Source organism: Heterodontus francisci, chromosome 2 (genome assembly GCF_036365525.1).
Source record: "Heterodontus francisci isolate sHetFra1 chromosome 2, sHetFra1.hap1, whole genome shotgun sequence".
In the NCBI taxonomy this organism is placed as follows: domain Eukaryota; kingdom Metazoa; phylum Chordata; class Chondrichthyes; order Heterodontiformes; family Heterodontidae; genus Heterodontus; species Heterodontus francisci.
Window position 1 is genome coordinate 25,062,364 of NC_090372.1, and position 18,909 is coordinate 25,081,272.

At 43.0% G+C, this 18,909-nt stretch overlaps 1 protein-coding gene across 1 annotated transcript in view; it reads left to right on the forward strand.

The window, feature by feature from the left end:
- Positions 1 to 3,250: 3,250 nt before the first annotated feature.
- Positions 3,251 to 18,909, forward strand: part of LOC137380549 (NFX1-type zinc finger-containing protein 1-like) — an 87,880-nt gene continuing 72,221 nt past the window's right edge. Inside the window, exon 1 of the mRNA XM_068052533.1 lies at positions 3,251 to 3,445. The gene's annotated coding sequence lies outside the window, so the exon portion shown is untranslated. The remainder of the gene's footprint in view (positions 3,446 to 18,909) is intronic.

The following is an 18,909-nucleotide window of genomic DNA, read 5'->3' on the forward strand; positions in this document are numbered from 1 at the left end:
ACTCTGTCCCCCTCTTTATCCCTCTCTCTGTCTCTCTCCCCCCCTCCCCCCTCTCTCACTTTCTCTTTCCCCACCTCTCTCTCTCCACCCCCCACTCTGTCTCCCCCCCACTCTGTCTCCCCCCCAATTCCCCCCCCCCCCCCACCGACAGTTGCAGGGAGTGGGAACTTTCAATTCAGTTTTGTAAAAAATTGCAGCCGTCAGTTTCACAGCTGACAGGTGCTTAGAGCAGGTGCAGCAGTTTCTGAACTTCAGACAAGTTCGTGGTTGTCCGGCAGACTTTAAAAAAAGTCAGAATCTGCTGGGAAGCCACAAACTTGTCCAAAGTTCAGAAACTACTGTTTCCACGCTAAGCACCTGTCAGCTGTGAAACCGATGGCTGCAATTTTTTAAGAAGTCGGACTGGTCTGGGAGAAGAAGCCAGTGTGAAATTTCTCATCCCTGAAATTACCAGTCACGGACCTCAAAGTTTTTACCATGGACACTGGTGTCCATGTATGGACACGTTGCTGACTCGTGCAATCAAGAATGGTATCTTATAGCAGCAGACAATTACTCAAAGTTCCAATTCATCAGAAAAGTAAACGATTTGAGAGCTACAACAGTCACTCCAGCAGTAAGAGTCCTATTTGCTGAGCAAGGGACTCCAGAAAGGATGATCTGTGATAATTGAACCCAATTTCCTCCACATTATTTAAGGAGTTTGCTGAACACTATGGATTCAACATCATAACCTCATCACCACATTACCCAAGGGAGCACGGTTTTATAGAAGGACACATCTTCACAGTCAAGAAGACCCTTATAAAATGCAGAGCGACAAAGGAAGACCCAAATCTTGTCATATTGTCACTCTGAGCTACACCTAGCAAGGCCGACATGAAATCGCCTGCAGAGCTATTGAATGACATAAAATACAAGACAACTCTGCCAAGCTAGAAATATCCTCCAGATGACCATGAAGAAGTAAGACGATAAAACACTGATGCACGGGTAGAAGGAAGTCAGCACTTCGACAAATGTGCCAAATCATTGCCTGAGTTGTTGAGAGGACAAATTGAGCATGTGCAGGATCCAATCCAGAAAACCTGGAACCCAGCAGAAGTTGTTGGTGAACTGAGACTCCAAGATCATATGTCACTGAGACTGAAACAGGTAAGCAGATGAGAAGGAACAGAGTCCATATTCAGCCTACATCAGAACTGGTGAAGCAGAGAAGGTCATCAGCAACATCACCAACAATTGACACAACATCACCAACAATTGACACAACATCACCAACAATTGACACAACATCACCAGGAGCAGCACGTACAACACCATCAGTACAGCACACCAACTCATCACACAAGGATGACAACAGCCAAATCCCACGAGGTGGAGACACAACTTACCAGTGGAACAATATCGTGAACAGTGTTAAGAATTACAAGTTTAATTGTAAAAATTGATTGTAAATTTTCTCTAGTTTTGCCAAACAAAAAGAATTAATGTTTGGAAAAGTTATGTTAATAGTAAAAATGCATTGCAATTAAAAAAAAAAAGATGAATGTTGTATTATCCAAAATGACTTAGGAACCATATTGTTCTGGCATATGTGCGTGTATATATATATTTTTATGTATACTTTTATTAGTTTCATGGGATGTGGGCGTCACTTGCAACACCAGCATTTGTTGCCCATCCCTAATTGCCCTTATCGACTGAGTAGCTTGCTAGACCATCTCTGAGGGTAGTCAAGAATCAACCACATTGCTGTGTGTCTGGAGTCATATGTAGGCCAGACCAAGTAAGGACAGCAGATTTCCTTCCCTAAAGGACATTAGTGAACCAGATGGGTTTTTATGACAAACAATGGCACCATTACTGAGACTACCTTACAATTCCTTATTTTTTTTATTAATTAATTGAATTTAAATTTCACCAGCTGACATGGTGGGATTTGAACCCATGACCCAAGGGCATTAGCCTGGGCACCTGAATTACGAGTTCAGTGACATTACCACCACACCAAAATCTCCCCTAAATCCCCTATTTCCACAATGCCACATCAGTCACTACTGCACTACAACCTGTTTACCAAACAGGCTGAATTTTACAAACCCACTGCCGAAATTGGCGACGGGCGGAAAAAATGGCAGCCCGCCCGTGCGGACTGCACATTCCAAGCGCTGCGGCTCATTTAAATAGCTGGGGCGGGCTGCACCACCCCCCCCCCCGATCACATGGGCTGTCCGTCCCAGCAATGTTGTTAGCTGCCGCTGCGCAGGTGCTGACGCCATTTTTAAAGGGCTGTCAGCCCTATTGGCAAATTTAAATATTTAAAGCAACATTTAATGAAATTAAATAAATACATCTCTTTTGCCCCTCTCCGACCCCCAATAACAATTAAATTATTTGTCCTTTCCCCCCCAAAACACTTAGCTTTACCATCTGACCTTCCCCCGCCCAAATTGCACAAACTTTACTCTTCAACTCTTCCCACTATCCCCTACACCCATGTCGTTTATTTGACCCCATTCCCCACCTCTCCCCGTGCTGAGAAACGTACCTCCTCCCCAACCCCCCACTAGTGTTGCGCCTCGTTTCCCCAGACGGGGATCCGAAGGCATGGGAATGCCGGACGCCGGGCCAAAGATTGCAGCAGGAAATCAGGAGGCAGTGTAAGTTTATTCAAATTATTTTAATCGATTTAAATATTTAAATTGTGGTCGTGTCACCGAGTGGTGATGTGATGTGATATGTGATGGGGGATACAGCCGAGCCGTCACGAGGCCTGAACGCCACCGGCATTATCGGGCGGGGCCCTGCTGGCGTCGAGGTCCGCGGCAGGCCTCATCCGGGGCCATCTTCAGGCTGTCCAATCATAGATGGACTCCTTAAAATCCAGCCCATATTGTATCATTCTGCCACAAATGGAGTGATGTGAGAAAATATGTTGCAAGTTCCAGTAATGGTGTTTAATGTGTGATTACTTAAGAAGCTCTGGGAAACATAAGACATAACAATATACATATGCTTTTGAACAATGTTTAAAAACAAACCAAATCTAATTTACACTTGTGCAGTGCTAATACAAAGTGTTTAATTATTAGGGAATGCACAGATTCTACATTTCGCAATGATATGGGAGTCAGCCCGTTCGTTAGTTTCAGTCCGTCCTGCCTCTATATTTGCACATCTCTAAACACTCCTTGAACTGTATCTTATAAATTCTGTAAATTCACTTTGGTTCGGTTTCGATTTCCGCCGGAGTCAAGAGTGATCCGCTGCTAGGGCCTGTCTCCTATTGGCCTCTTGCTGTGAAAAGGGCACAAACAGTTGCAGGGAAATAATGCGAAATCGAAACTGAGCAGCGGTCGGGCGATGAGTTGTCACGAGTACGAAGTCCTTCACTGTGGGTTGATGCAGCGGACGCATGAAGTGCAGTTGTTTGCGTGAACAGGTAACAATCAGTCTTTTTTTTTTGCAGGGATTTGCCGACCGTGTAACGATTTCTTCCAGCAATGTTCATCTACTTTCTTATTTAATACTGTTTTTCTTAATTGTATATGTTGCGCAGTTTGTTTTAAAATGTCCGCGTATGTCAAGAAGAGAGGATTGCTTGTACTGGTGTTGAATATTTCCTCCCTAAACACCACGAATAAGGGCAGTAATCGGAAATTTGGCAAGAAGTATTTTCAGTACGACATCTCCGAAAGCTTTCCCATAGGGCTTGCGATTGCTGTCACTGCTTATGTACTATATAATTTAAGTACATCTAATATGCCACATGCTAAAGACTTGCAGGTTGATAGGTTAATTGGCCGTTATAAATGGCCCCTAGTATAGGTAGGTGGTCGGGAAATATAGGGATGTGGTAGGAATATGGGATTAGTGTAGGATTAGTATAAATGGGTGGTTGATGGTCGGCACAGACTCGGTGGGCCGAAGGGCCTGTTTCAGTGCTGTATCTCTAAAACTAAATATAATGGGAATATAAAATATTATTAGCTCTTAACCTATTGGGTGTTAAGTCTTGGGTGGATGTCTCATGTAAGAGACTGTTCAACAACAACTTGTATTTATATAGCGCCTTTAATGTAATTTAACATCCCAAGGGCTTCACAGGGGCATAATGGAACAAAATATGACAAGCAGACACTTAAAGACAGATGACCAAAAGCTTGGTGAAAAAAGTAGGTTTTAAGGAGTGTCTTAAAGGACGAAACGAGGTAGGGAGGGAATTCCAGAGCTTGCAGCTGAGGCAACGGAAGGCACGGCCCCCAATGGTGGCGTGATGAAAGTTGGGAATACTCAAGAGGCCAGAATTAGATGAGTACGGATATCTTAGAGCAGATTACAGAGATAGGGAGGGGCGAGGTCGTGGAGGGATTTTAGAATTAGAACATTACAGCGCAGTACAGGCCCTTCAGCCCTCGATGTTGCGCCGACCTGTGAAACCATCTGACCTACACGATTCCATTTTCATCCATATGTCTATCCAATGACCACTTAAATGCCCTTAAAGTTGGCGAGTCTACTACTGTTGCAGGCAGGGCGTTCCACGCCCCTACTACTCTCTGAGTAGGTTCTGAACTCATGCTACCTGTTGCTCCAGTGTCACCTCTGCATTGTCAACACGAAATACATATCCCTTTTAAATTCCCACCTCCAAATCGGCGAGTTGCTTAGCGTGTTTTATACTGGCAGTTCACCAATCACAATTATAATGAGGCCAATGAAAATCAACTGAGTCTCACTGACTCCTCTGGGCAGTGACCATGCACACAGTCTACCCACTGTATGCAAATGAAAGGCACCACCTTGAATTTTAAAGAGCTGACATATCAAAAAAAAGTCAATATTTAGAAAGTTTTTAAAAAATAAACTGTGATAAGCTGAAGACATTTCACAGCAAACCAAGAAATCATGAAGCTAGAACTGATAGCCAGCAACTGAAACAGACTAGCTCTTGGATCTACACCCACATTCCACTATACTCTCTGCAATGTCTAGACAGCAGGAAGACTCAACTCCAAATTACCGCACATCACTGTACAGTTCCTCTGTCACTCTGAAAACACATACGGTAGGGAATCATATTGTTCTTCCAAGAAACATTTCCTTTCATACAGTTCATTCGTTTTAGAAACAGACATGATTCCCATCGTGAAACATGCTTTGTGTAACATGTGGAAATGACCAGACATTGCACAGCTATTCTCTATTGTTCAAAACAATCACTGGATGAAATCACTATAGATCTGGTTGTTATTAAAGTTATGAATTGAAACATTAGTTTAAAAAAAATCTTTGTGACATTTGAAAACAAAGATGAGAATTTTAAAATCAAGATGCTGTTTAATCAGATCAGTTAGCACAGGGGTGATAGGTGAATGGGACTTGGTGTGATTTCAGACATGGGCAGCAGAGATTTGGATGACCTCTTGTTTACGGAGGGTACAATGTGGGAGATCAGCCAGGACAGTCATAGAGTCAGACAGCACAGAAACAGGCCCTTCAAGCAACTACGTATGACTCCTTGATCAATAGTGCAATGTCACCTCTTTTATCCCCTCCCCTATCACGCCTGAAGATTCTATACACTGGAATATTGAGCTGCCAGTCCTGCCCCTCCCTCAACCATGTCTCTGTGATAGCTATAATATCATAATCCCATGTGCTAATCATTGCCCTCAATTCATCTGCCTTACTAGTAAGACTCCTTGTATTAAAATAGATGCAATCCAGCCTTGCATTTTTCACTTGTGCCTTAACAGGTCGATATTTGCTCTGTCTTCCAGACTGACTCTGTTTCTCTTCTATACTTGACTGTGCATCACCCCTTACTGTACCTCTACTCTGTATCCTATCCCCCTGCCAAATTAGTTTAAACCCCCCCCCCCCCCCCCCCCCCAACAGCACTAGCAAATCTCCCAGCAAGGATGTTGGTCTCGTTCCGGTTCAGGTGCAACCCATCCAACTTGTACCGGTCCCACCTTTGCCAGAAACAGTCCCAGGAAACTAAAGCCCTCCCTCCTGCACCATTTCCTCAGCCACGTATTCATCGTCTCTATTCTCCTATTCCTATACTCACTAGCATGTGGCACCAGGAGTAATCCAGAGATTACAACCTTTGAGGTCCTGCTTTTTAATCTGCTACCTAGCTCCCTAAATTCTTGTTGCAGGACCTCATCCCTCTTTCTACCTATGTCTTTGGTACCAATGTATACCACAACCTCTGACTGTTCACCCTCTCCCTTCAGAATGTCATGCAGCTGTTTCGTGACATCCTTGACCCTAGCACCAGGGAGACAACATACCATCCTGGAGTCACGTTTGTGGGCACAGAAACGCCTATCTGTACCCCTTACAATAGAATCCCCTATCACTATAGCTGTCCCATTCCTTTTCCTCCCCTTCTGTGCAGCTGAGCCACCCATGGGGCCATAGACTTGGCTCTTGCTGCATTCCCCTGAAAACTATCTCCCCTAACAGTATCCAAAGTGGAAAATCTGTTAGATAGGGAGATGGACCCAGGGGACTCCTGCACTACCTGCCTAGTTCTTCTACTCTGCCTGGCGGTCACTCATTCCCTTTCTGTCTGAGCAGTCTTTACCTGCAGTGTGACGACCTCCCTGTACGTGCTATCCATGATGATCTCAGACTCGTTTCCAGCCGCCGCTCCAGATCCAAAACGTTGATTTTGAGTAGCTGCAGCTGGAGACACTGCCTGCACACATGTTCGTCCTGGACACTGGAAGTGTCCCTGACTTCCCACATTGTACAGGAGGAGCACTCCATGCTGCCAAGCTGCCCTGCCATGACTTACCCTTAATTTATCCCCTTAAATTACTCAAAAATTAGATCACACTAGGGACATTGATTCCCTAAAAAAAAAACACTACCTACTCTATTTTTAAAAAACTGTAGACCTTTCCCTTTACTTTAGTTACTTACCCAGCTATTTAGAGTTATTCCTTAACAGCAGTGACTCACCAACCAATCACCTTGCAGCTTCCATGTGACATCACTGTTGGCTTTTTTTTTCAAAACTTTGGCGCGCTTGATGAGGTCCGACTGCTCCCCGCTCCTGAAGGTAAGTGAAGGCCCCGAGCCTCGCGCTGAATTTATCCGCTCCCTGTTCTTGGTGTTCCCACACTGATCCGACTACTGTCCGCTCCTGAAGGTAAGTGAAGGCCCCGAGTCTCGTGCTGAACTTATCCGCTCCTGGTTCTCAATGTTTCCACACAAGTCTGATCTGCTCCGGAGTGCATTGGAATAATCGTCCAGAGGTAACAAAGTCATAAAAGAGGGTTTCAGCAGCAGATGAGCTGAGGCGGGGCAAGGTCAGGCATTATTAGAGGTTGAAATGGGCAGTTGTAGTGAATATGTCGTTGGAAGCTCATCTTGGGGTCAAATGTGACACCTAGGTTGTGAACAGTCTGGTTTAGTCTCAGCCAGCCAGGGAGAGGAATGGAGTTTGGAGTTCACGGTGAATTAGGAATCTATTTTACAGTGTCTCTTTCTGCCATTTGTACCTCTAATTTTATGCCAAGTGGGAGAATATATATTTTTTAAGTTCCCAGCAGTTCAGCTACAGCATCAGTAGAGAATGGAATGGAATAGTCATTTTAATATGACTAGTCATGCTGACTCATGAATTACAAAACAACATAGGCTGTTTATCAGTTAAGTATTTTTCTTTATTGAATCTCTCCTTAGGATCATATAAAATCTTGTATGGCTTGGTGGTGAAAATATGACAAAGAGCCATTAGTCAATGGCGTGATATAAATAGTAATAAGTCACTCCCTCAAAAGATCAATATGTAAATAAACTATTTGGTTAGTATGGAGTAATGCAGATGAAAAAAGTTATAGGTTTGATTTCCATTCTAAAACATAGGAGCGGGAGTAGCTCATTCAGACCCTCAAGCCTGTTCTGCCATTTAATTAGATCATGGCTGATCTGTAGCTCAACTCCATTTACCACCCCCCAACCCCGCCCCCCACCATGTCATAGCGTTATACAGCACAGAAACAGGCCCTTTGGCCCATTGTGGCTGTGCCGGCCATCAAGCACCTAACTATTCTAATCCCATTTTCCAGCACTTGGCCCGCAGCCTTGTATGCTATGACATTTCAAGTGCTCATCTAAATACTTCTTAAATGTTGCGATGGTTCCTGCCTCTACCACCTCTTCAGGCAGTGCGTTCCAGATTCCAATCACCTTCTGAGTGAAATTTTTTTTCCTCAAATCCCCTCTAAAACTCCTGCCCCTTGCCTTAAATATATGTCCCCTGGTTATTGACCCCTCCGCTAAGGGAATAGGTTTCTTCCTATCTAATCTATCAATGCCCCTCATAATTTTGTATACTTCTGTCATGTCCCCCCTCAGCCTTCTCTGTTCTAAGGAAAACAAGCCTAGTCTATCCAGTCTCTTTTCATATCTGAAACACTCCAGCCCAGGCAACATCCTGGTGAATTGCCTCTACGCCCTCTCCAGTGCAATCACATCCTTCCTATAGTGTGGTTCCCAGAACTGTACACAGTACTCCAGCTGTAGCCTAACTAGTGTTTTATACAGCTCCTTCATAACCTCCCTGCTGTTATATTCTATGCCTCGGCTAATAAAGGCAAGTATCCCATATGCCTTCCTAACCACCTTATCTACCAGTGCTGCTGCCTTCAGTGATCTCTGGACAAGTACACCAAGGTCCCTCTGACCCTCTGTACTTCCTAGGGTCCTACCATCCATTGTATATTCCCTTGCCTTGTTAGTCCTCCTAAAATGCATCATCTCACACTTCTCAGGATTAAATTCCATTTGCCACTGCTCTGCCCATCTTACCAGCCCATCTATATCAACCTGCACCCTAAGGCTTTCCTCCTCACTGTTTACGACACTACCAATTTTCGTGTCATCTGCGAACTTACTGATCATACCTCCTATATTCACGTCTAAATCATTCGTGTACACTACAAACAGCAAGGGTCCCAGCATCTATCCCTGTGATACACCACTGGTCACAGGCTTCCACTCACTAAAACAACCCTCGACCATCACCCTCTACCTCCTGCCACTAAGCCAATTTTGGATCCAATTTGCCAGATTGCCCTGTATCCCATTGGCTCTTACCTTCTTAACCAATCTCCCATGCGGGACCTTATCAAAAGCCTTACTGAAGTTCATGTAGACTACATCAACTGCTTTACCCTCATCACATCTAGTCACCGCCTCAAAAAATTCAATCAAGTTAGTTAGACATGATCTCCCCTTGACAAAGCCATGTTGACTATCCCTGATTAATCCCTGCCTTTCCAAGTGGAGATTAATCCTGTCCCTCAGAATTTTTTCCAGTAGTTTACCAACAACTGATGTTAGATCCACCGGTCTTTAATTACCTGTTTTATCCTCAGTACCCTTCTTGAATAATGGTACCACATTTGCTGTCCTCCAATTCTCTGATACCTCTCCTGTGGCCAGAGCGGATTTGAAAATTTGTGTCAGAGCCCCTGCTATCTCCTCCCTTGCCTCACATAACAGCCTTGATACCCTTACCCAACAAAAATCTACAGATCTCAGTCTTGAAAGTTTCAATTGACCCAGTATCCACAGCCTTTTGGATGAGAGAGTCCTAGATTTCCACTACCATTTGTGTGAAAAAGTGTTTCCTGATTTCACTGCTGAATGGCCTAGCTTAAAGATTATGCTTCCTTATTCTGGATTCCACCGCCAGAGGAAATAGGGTAGATACAGAGAAACTATCAAATCCCTTATTAATTCTAAACATCTTGATTAAACACCTCAATTAGATCAGCCTTCTATCTTCTATATTGCACAAGCCAAGTTTATGCAACTTCATAATGTAACCCTTTAAGTCCTGGTATCATTTAGTTGAACCTGTGCTGCTCCAACTCTAAGGCCAGTATATCCTTCTTGAGGTTAATTGCCTCAGGAATACAATACTCCAAGGCTTTGAACAACTGAAGCATAACTTCTTTACTTTTGTATTCCAACCTCCTTGAAATAAAGGCCAGCATTCAGTTATCCTTTTTGATTAATTTTTATTGCTGTGCACGAGCGTTTGGTGATTTTCATAAATGGCACATTAAATCCCTTTGTTGTTCTTCAGCTTCTTATCTCTCCCCATTAGGAAGCTATCCCAATTTTTCTTGGATAAAAAGTGGACAGCCTCACAGTTCCCCACATTGAACTCTATCTGCCATAGTTTTGCCCACTCATTTAATCTGTCTATTGCTATTTGTAACTTCCTGCTCCCTTCTGAACCATTTACTATACCTCCTACACAATTGTCTATTTCTTCAACCAAGTCATTAATATGTATGGTGAAGAGCTGAGGCCATAGCACAGATCCCTAGGGAACAACACTTGTCATATCCTGCCAATCAGATTGTAATATACAATATGTTACACAGATGATCTCTTCATCCTTTTTCTCTGTTTCCTACCTCGCATCCAGTTACCAATCACGAGTGAGGCCAGGATCAAGTTGTTATTAATTGTATAGAACCAAGACAGCCACTCATAACACCTGGAGAATTCTTCAGGCATTTGATTGGTTGATGGTTGCCAATTGCTGATTGGCAGATTTTCCTACTTTTTCAGTGAATGGAAGTCATTTCTCAATAGTTCACATTTAGTCAGTGGGATATTTTGCCAAATCAATATGAATGACTTAACTAATCAATCATTTGAGCCAATCGCAAAAGTACCAGTTGCATTTTTTAAGGTACTAGTCCTACCTGCACTTTTTCTGAAGGTGTGACAACTAGACTTTTAGATAAAACTTAGATTAAGATAAATTCTGTGGATGAAGAGCACTATAATTTTCTGAGCTGTCACCTTGGTCAAGTGTATAAGACAAATCATACGTTGGATCAAAATCCTGGAACTCCCTTCCTAACAGCACTGTGGGTATACCTACCCCACATGGACTGCAGTGGTTCAAGAAGGCAGCTCACCACCACCTTCTCAAGGGCAATTAGGGATGGGCAATAAATGCTGGCCTGTCCAGTGATGCCCATATCCCATGAATGAATAAAAAAAAACTCAATGGCCTGGATTTCATGGTCAGCAGTGAAGTGAAGGTGCTAACTGCTGACCCTGAAAGAAAGCTGCCCACAAAGAGCTATCAATCACTGGTGTGGATTTGACTGTTCATTCTGGTGTTAGCTGTAGGGGAGCTCTGGTGTCCAGCAACAGTGATATCATCAAGCAAGCGAATCATAGAAATTTATAGTATGGAAGGAGGCTGTTCAGCTCATCGTGTCTACGACAGCTTACAAGGAGCCATCCAGCCTATTCCCACTTTCCGGCTCTTGGTCTGTAGCCTTGTAGGTTACAGAACTTCAAGTGCATAAATGTTATGAGGGTTTCTGCCTCTACCATCCTTTCAGGCAGTGAGTTTCGGATCCCCACCAACCTCTGAGTGAAAACATTTCCCCTCGAATCCCCACTAAATCTCCTACCTCTTACCTTAAATCTATGCCCCCTGGTTATGGACCCCTCAATCAAAGGAAATATGGTCTTTTTAACCACTCTATCTATGCCCCTCATAATGTTATACAGTTCAATTAGGTCTCCCCTCAGCCTCCTCAGTTCCAAAGAAAACAACTCTAGCCTGTCCAATCTTTCCTCATAAGTAAAATTCTCCAGCCCAGGCAACATCATCGTAAATTTCCTCTGTACCCTCTGTAGTACACTCATTGCTGGATCAAAATCCTGGAACTCTGTCCCTAACAACACTGTGGGTGTACCTGCATCAGATGGACTGCAGCGGTTTAAGAAGGCAGCTCACCACGACCTTCTCAAGGGCAATTAGGGATGGGCAACAAATGTTGGCTTTGCCAGCGATGCCCACATCCCGCGAAACAAATATTAAAACAAGTAACCTTTCCTATAGTGCAGTGACCAGAATTGCACTCAGAACTCCAACCGTGGCCTAACCAGTGTTTTTACTAGTTCCAGCATAAGATTCCAGCTCTTAGATTCTCTGCCTCGCCTAATAAAGGCAAGTATCCGTATGCCTTCTTGAACACCTTACCTACCTGTCTGGCCACCTTCAGCGATCTGTGGATACTGTTACTGTTGTGCCTAATCTGCACTTACCCTTAAGGAATTCACGGAAGCTGATTGGTGAAAGGTATATCAATATTTTATTCACACACTAAATCATCAAGTACAAGCTCTCACTACTTGCACAGTATACTACTCGTCAAGGCACAAGGTGATCAGTCTTGGACTTGCGGCTGCTCTTCTGTTCTCTGAGCCCTTGGCTCGGGTATCATCTCAAGTGTTCATCCCTGGGATTTTCGTACCTTCCCCAGTTTCAGTCAGGGGTTAATCCTTGTTTCCAAGACTCTCCCCTGTTACTCATAGGGGTCTGGTATAATGACATAATGATAATTCCTTATTTGGTTCAGTGAGAACCTGGTCAGCACTTTTCATTTGTTTACAGTTTCCCATTGTCTACTGTGAGTCTAATTGTATCTTGTGTCCATGACGATTCCTTTATCTGGTACGTACAAGGACAGTGTCTGGGAGCAACAACATGTTTCTCTATATTGTCTACAATTCCGCAGCCATCTGTGTGCTGTGGCCCCTTTCTACCCAGCCCCCCTATGCTTTAACACATTGTGTATTGTTGTGTGACTAGTCCCTTTGTTTCAACTAAGTTCTTATGTGTTTTTACTGGATCTACATTATGATCAGGTGAGTAGGGCTCGAAGGACTTTCCTCTTTTCCCCCTTGTTTGAACACACCTTTTTTAAAAATGAAGTGTTTGATTATTTACATGCTATGTCCATAAAAAGAACCAGTCGGAGAGGTTTTCTTGAGTTTAACAAAGAAAGAGGTTAGCTTTATTGTACTTAAACTGATCTAAGTAAAATAATAAACTATGCTGCAACTTTCATACACATGCACACACACAAGGTTCACACACACACACAAGTAGGTTACAGAGTGGGGAAGAGTAGATTGGTCGAGTTAGAGTCCATAGAAAAAAGGGGTATACAGTCTGAGGAGTTTGGTGATTCGGCTGGCTTCTAGCTGACTTCAGTGATCCTGAGTCTTCCAGTTTGAAGAGATAGATGGCTGACTCGGTGGGTCTTTTAGAGACAGCACTGTGGATGATTTCCTTCAAGGGGTCTTTGGTTGCAGCCTGAGAATGCAGAGGTGGTCAGTCAGCAGGCAGGATTTGAAGCTTGCAAGCTGGAATGGAGAGAGAGAGAAAGGAGAGTCCCCCCACTTGGGTCTGCACTTGTCAGAGTCCAGATGCTTGCCAGCCTGCTGCAGAGAAACACCAGCTTAAAACGCAGATGGGGTTGGTGGGGGGTGGGGGCTTGTCACACGATAGTCACCCAGTGATTCAAGCACGGTAGTTAGTAGTGTATTTCTTCTTTCAACTAAAACAGCCCATGTTTGGGAATTTCTTTCTCACAACCAGGGTCCCGTTGTTCAAGTAATAGTCTTGATGCCTTGCTAATGGGAACAGGCAGTTCCCTTGAATTTCCCAGGTCTTGGTTCGTGCTTGGATGGGGCAGACATTTCGTCTCCATCTCACAGCCCTTGGAATGTAGGTAGTGTTGCAAATTAGATGGCCATCTTAAGCTGCTGGCAAAGTTACCTTTTATCTGTTCCTTTTTAATTTCTTTTTAAAAAAAAATAAATTCAGGTTTCCAGCCGGTGGATTAAAAAAAAAATCATTCAGCATAGCATGTTGGAATAAAAACATGCACTTCAAGATCCCTCTGTTCTTTTACACTTCTCAGTATCCTACCATTTATTGTGTATTTCCTTGCCTTGTTAGCCTTCCCCCAAATGCATTACCTCACACTTCTCTGGATTGAACTCCCATTTGCCACTGTTCTACCCCCTTTGTCCATTGATATCTTCCTGTAGTCTACAGCTTTCCTCGTTATCAAGCTAGCAGCCAATTTTTGTATCATCTGCAAACTTTTTAATCACACCTACATTCAAGTGTAAATCATTGATATATACCACAGAAAGCAAGGGACCTAGTACTGAGCCTTGTGGAACCCCACTTGAAGCAGCCTTCCAATCACAAACATGCCCATTGACCATTACTCTTTGCTTCCTGTCTCTGAACCAATTTTGGATCCAACTTGCTACTTTGCCTTGGATCCCATGGGATTTTACTTTCATGGCCAGTGTGCCATGGTGGGACCTTATCAAAGGCCTTGCTAAAATCCATATAGACTATATCAACCATTCTTGTTACCTCCGCAAAAAATTCAATCACGTTAGTCAGACACGACCTTCCATTAACAAATCTGTGCTGACTGTCTTTGATTAATCCGTATCTTTCAAAATGAAGACTTACCCTATCCCTCAGAAAATTTTCCAATAATTTTCCCCTCAACAAGGTTAGGCTGATGGGTCTGCAATTACTTAGTCTATCCTCTTCTGCCTTTTAAACAATGGTACAGCATTAGCTATCCTGCAGTCCTCTGGAACCACACCTGTATCCAGAGAGGTTTGGAAAATGATGGTCAGAGCCTACGTTATTTCTACTTTTGCTTCCCTAACAGCCTAGGATACATTTCATCCAGGCTTGGGGATTTATCCACTTTCAAAGATGTTAAACCCCTTAATTCTTCCTCCCTCACCATGTTAATTGCATCTAATACTTCACACCTCTCCTCCATGGTTGCAATGTTTGTATTGTCCCTCCCTGTGAAAATAGATACAAAGGGCTGCATTTTATGCGTGGGGGGTCATGGTGGAGGGGCCTGGAAAATTCTTCCGGGAGAGGCCCGCCACGGCACTCAATGCTGAGAAGGCCCTGCTGCATTTTACCAGCGGTGGCGAGGCCTCGGTGTGGCCTCCCCACTGCCAAGCAGTGGGGCCTTCATTTCAGTATTAAAATTAAACTAAAAAGATGCGAATCAACTTGCCTTGACCTGGTGGCCGTCCCACACCAATGTTACGGCTGCCAGCCACAAGTCCCATGCCTTTGGAACTCCATTTGGAGTTCCCAAGGCGTGACATTGGTGGGGAAGGGGGAGGAGTGAGATTATCAGTGCGGGGTGGGGGGAATGGGAATACATTTTATTGGCTGTGGGGATGGTGGGAAGGGGTTGAAAGACAAAAGTTTGAGGTTGGGGGGAAAGCTCTTGTTGGGAATAAAGTTTATTTTCGTCATATAGGCCCAAAAAAAACATTGGGCGGGGGGGAGGTGTGGTGGTGGGGAGGTGGTTGGGAAAGGGCCTCCAGCTTTTATGTATTTTTTTTAATGAAATGCACAGGAACATAACTTTACAAATTCTAAGCCTTTCTGAGGGCTTGAAGCCTTTTAAAAATAGCACCGGTGCCAATTTTGCCCCTACACTTTCTATACTCCTCTAGGTTTTCTGTAGTATTGAGCCCTTGGTATCTGCCATAAGCTTTTTTTAATCCTTTCCTTAAAGGTCCTTGACATCCAGGGGACTCTGGATGTTAATTCCAGCCTTTTTCTTTAAAGTAACGTACTTGCTCTGAATTCTCACTATTTCTTCCTTGAATGCCTCCCACTGATCTGGCACTGATTTACCTTCAAGTAGTCTACTTTAACTAAATTGCATCTCAGCCTAGTGAAATTAGCTTTTTCCCCAATTGAGAACTTTTATTCCGGGTCTATCTTTGTCCTTTTCCATAACTATGTAAATCTAACTGAATTATGATCACTTCCACCAAAGTGATCCCCAACTGATACCTCTTCTATCTGCCCAGCTTCATTCCCTAAAAGTAAGTCCAGAACCCCACCTTTCCGAAGAAGGGTCACTGACCCGAAACGTTAACTCTGCTTCTCTTTCCACAGATGCTGCCAGACCTGCTGAGTGATTCCAGCATTTCTTGTTTTTGTTTCAGATTTCCAGCATCTGCAGTATTTTGCTTTTATTAACCCCCCCCTTTCTTGTTGGGCTTGCTACGAACTGGCTAAAAAGTTCTCCTGAATGCATTTTAAGAATTCTGCTCTTTCTGTGCCTTTCTCACTAGTTGTTTCCCAGTTAATATTAGGGTAGTTGAAAACCCCCACTATTACTGTCTTATTGTTTTTGCACTTAGAGATTTACCGACATATTTTCTCTTCTATCTCCCTCTGACTGTTTAGGAGTCTATAATACACTCTTGGTAGTGTGATTTCCTCTTTTTTGTTCAGTTCAACCCATATGGCTTCATTTGATCCTTCTATCATCCCTCCTCACAGCTATAATTCTTTAATAAATATTGCGATCTCCCGCACCCCCTTTCTATCTCATCTGAAAACCCTGTAATCAGGAATGTTGAGCTGCCATTCGTGCCCTCCTTTCAGCTTTGTCTTAGTAATAGCTATAATATACTCCCACGTGCCAAACTGTGCTGTCAGCTCATCTGCTTTATTTCCTAGACTTCTTACACTGAAGTATACACCATTTAGCACTGCCAAAGTCCCTTGTTGTCTATTTTCGAGCCTTTGTTTCCTCTGTCTTCCAAACACATTTACTAATTTTCTGCCTTCCATTTCCAACTTTTCTGTTCTCACTTCTGAATTTACTCACAGGTTCCCACCTCCTGCCATGCTAGCTTAAACCCTCCCCAACTGCATTAGTAAAACTCACCTGCAAGGATATTAGTCCCAGCCCTGTTCAGGTGCAATCTGCCCAGCTTGTACAGGTCCCATCTCCCCCAGAAGCGGTCCCAATGCCTCAGGAATCTAAAACCCATCCTCTTGCACCATTTCTCCAGTCACATATTCATCAGCTCTATCTTCCTATTTCTGTACTCACTAGCATGTGGCACTGGGAGTAATCGGGAGATTATTACCTTTTGAGGTGCTGCTTTTCGATCTCTCCTAGCTCCTTAAACTCTGCCTGTGGGGCCTCATCCCTCTTTTGCCTGTGTCATTGATGTCATTTGTGGACCACAACCTCTGGCTGTTCACCCTCTCTCTTCAGAATGTCCTGTAGCAGCTCAGTGACTTCCTTGACCCTGGCACCAGGGAGGCAACATACAATCTTGAAGTGACATCTGCGGCTGCAGAAGCACCAGTTCCCCTCTCTTGAATCCCCTACCACTATTGCTCCTCTTCCCCTGCCAATCTTTGCAGCTGAGCCACCTAATCACATCTCTCAGATGGTAAACCAGGAAGTAAAAAGCAGTGATTATCCTTCACTTTGTAATCATTGTACACAGACTGAAATTAAGTTTGGGACATACATGAAAGATTAAGGTAGAAGCTAAAATATCATGAACAAACTTTTAATAAAATAATTTTTATTTAAAAAAATCTATGGAATTTTTATTATCATAATGAAGAAATTTGACATCCCACAAATATAAAATTAGTTTTCCAGGGTTAGAGAGGTTTTTCATCAGTGGTTCTGACTTAGTACACCTTTAAAAACCCAGTTGCACCTCATGAAGAAGGTGTAACTTTCTCGGGGGTTTCTAACAGCAATATTACAATGTAAAAGGGGAGCTTCTCTTCAGTTCAATGATTTCTAATTGATTTTCATCTGCTGGGAGTTCAACTGCACACACTTTGGATGAACAGGGAATCTCAGACAGCAACTGCATATGTGGATGCTAGAAGCTGCTGTCAGTTTCACAGTTGTAATGACAGTGAACACTTTAACCATTACAATTAAAAATCCAGGCCAATGACTTGTACCATTTTAAAAACTCAATTACACTTCATTCGACAAGATGTAACTTTTTCCAAGGCTTTCACAGTGAAACTAACAGCATAAAAAGTGGAAGTTCACGTCCAATCATATGATTTCTGCAAGGCCCGGATTTTGTGGTACTAATGACTGCGAAACTGTCAGAATTCACTGTCATTACGCCTCTGAAACTGACAGCATTGTCTCGTGTATGCACATGTGAAGTTTCACATGATAATTCAGACATTGCTGTCATTGCTTCTCTATAGGTGTGTGGTTGAGGCCCTTTTAGCCTTGCTGTGAAAACTCTTGAATAGTTACACCCTGTTGAATGAGGTGTAACTGTGTTTTTAATGGTGTACTAAGTTTATAATTACTGCTAAACAAAGTCAGTGGTTCTGAATGAATAATTATATTTGAATGTCAAATTTCTCCGTTCTGATAAATTCCATATATTTTAAAATCATTCTTTTTACGTTTGTTTGATATTTTAGCTTCTATTTCAATCTCCTATGTATGTCCCAATCGTTTATCTCACTAAAATTAAAAGTGAAGGGATTCAGTGGGCAACTTTTTTCAAGGTCGTGTTACGAACGAGGCGGTAGGAGTGCACTGTTTATTCTAGTTCCACTTCTCCACAGGTCACAACATATATTTAAATGTTTACCCAGTCACCAATACAGTCAATCATTAAGTTAAAGATAGTATCAAACTTTAAAAAAAAAAGCCTATAATTGCACAAAGAAGGGAGGCAGGTCAGAAGATTGGACAGAATATAAAAAACAGCAAAGAATGACTAAAAGATTGATAAGGAAGGTAAAATTAGAGTTTGAGAGAAAGCTAGAAATATAAAAACAGATAGTAAGAGTTTCTATAGATATTTAAAAAAGAAAAGAGTTAACAAAGTGTGCGTTGGTCCTATAGAAAGTGAGTCTGGGGAATTAATATTGGATAATAAGGAAATGGCAGATGAATTGAACAGATATTTTGCATCGGTCTTCACTATTGAGGATAGAAGTAACATCCCAGTATTCGCTGTAAGTCAGGAAATGGAAGGGAGGGAGGAACTCGAGAAAATTACAATCACCGTGGAAGTGGTACTGAACAAATTATTGGAGCTGCAGGCTGACAAGTCCCCGGGTCCTGGTGGACCTCATCCTAGGGTGTTAAAAGAAATGGCTAGTGAGATAGTTGATACATTAGTTTTAATTTTCCAAAATTCCCTCGATTCAGGGAATGTTCCATTAGATTGGAA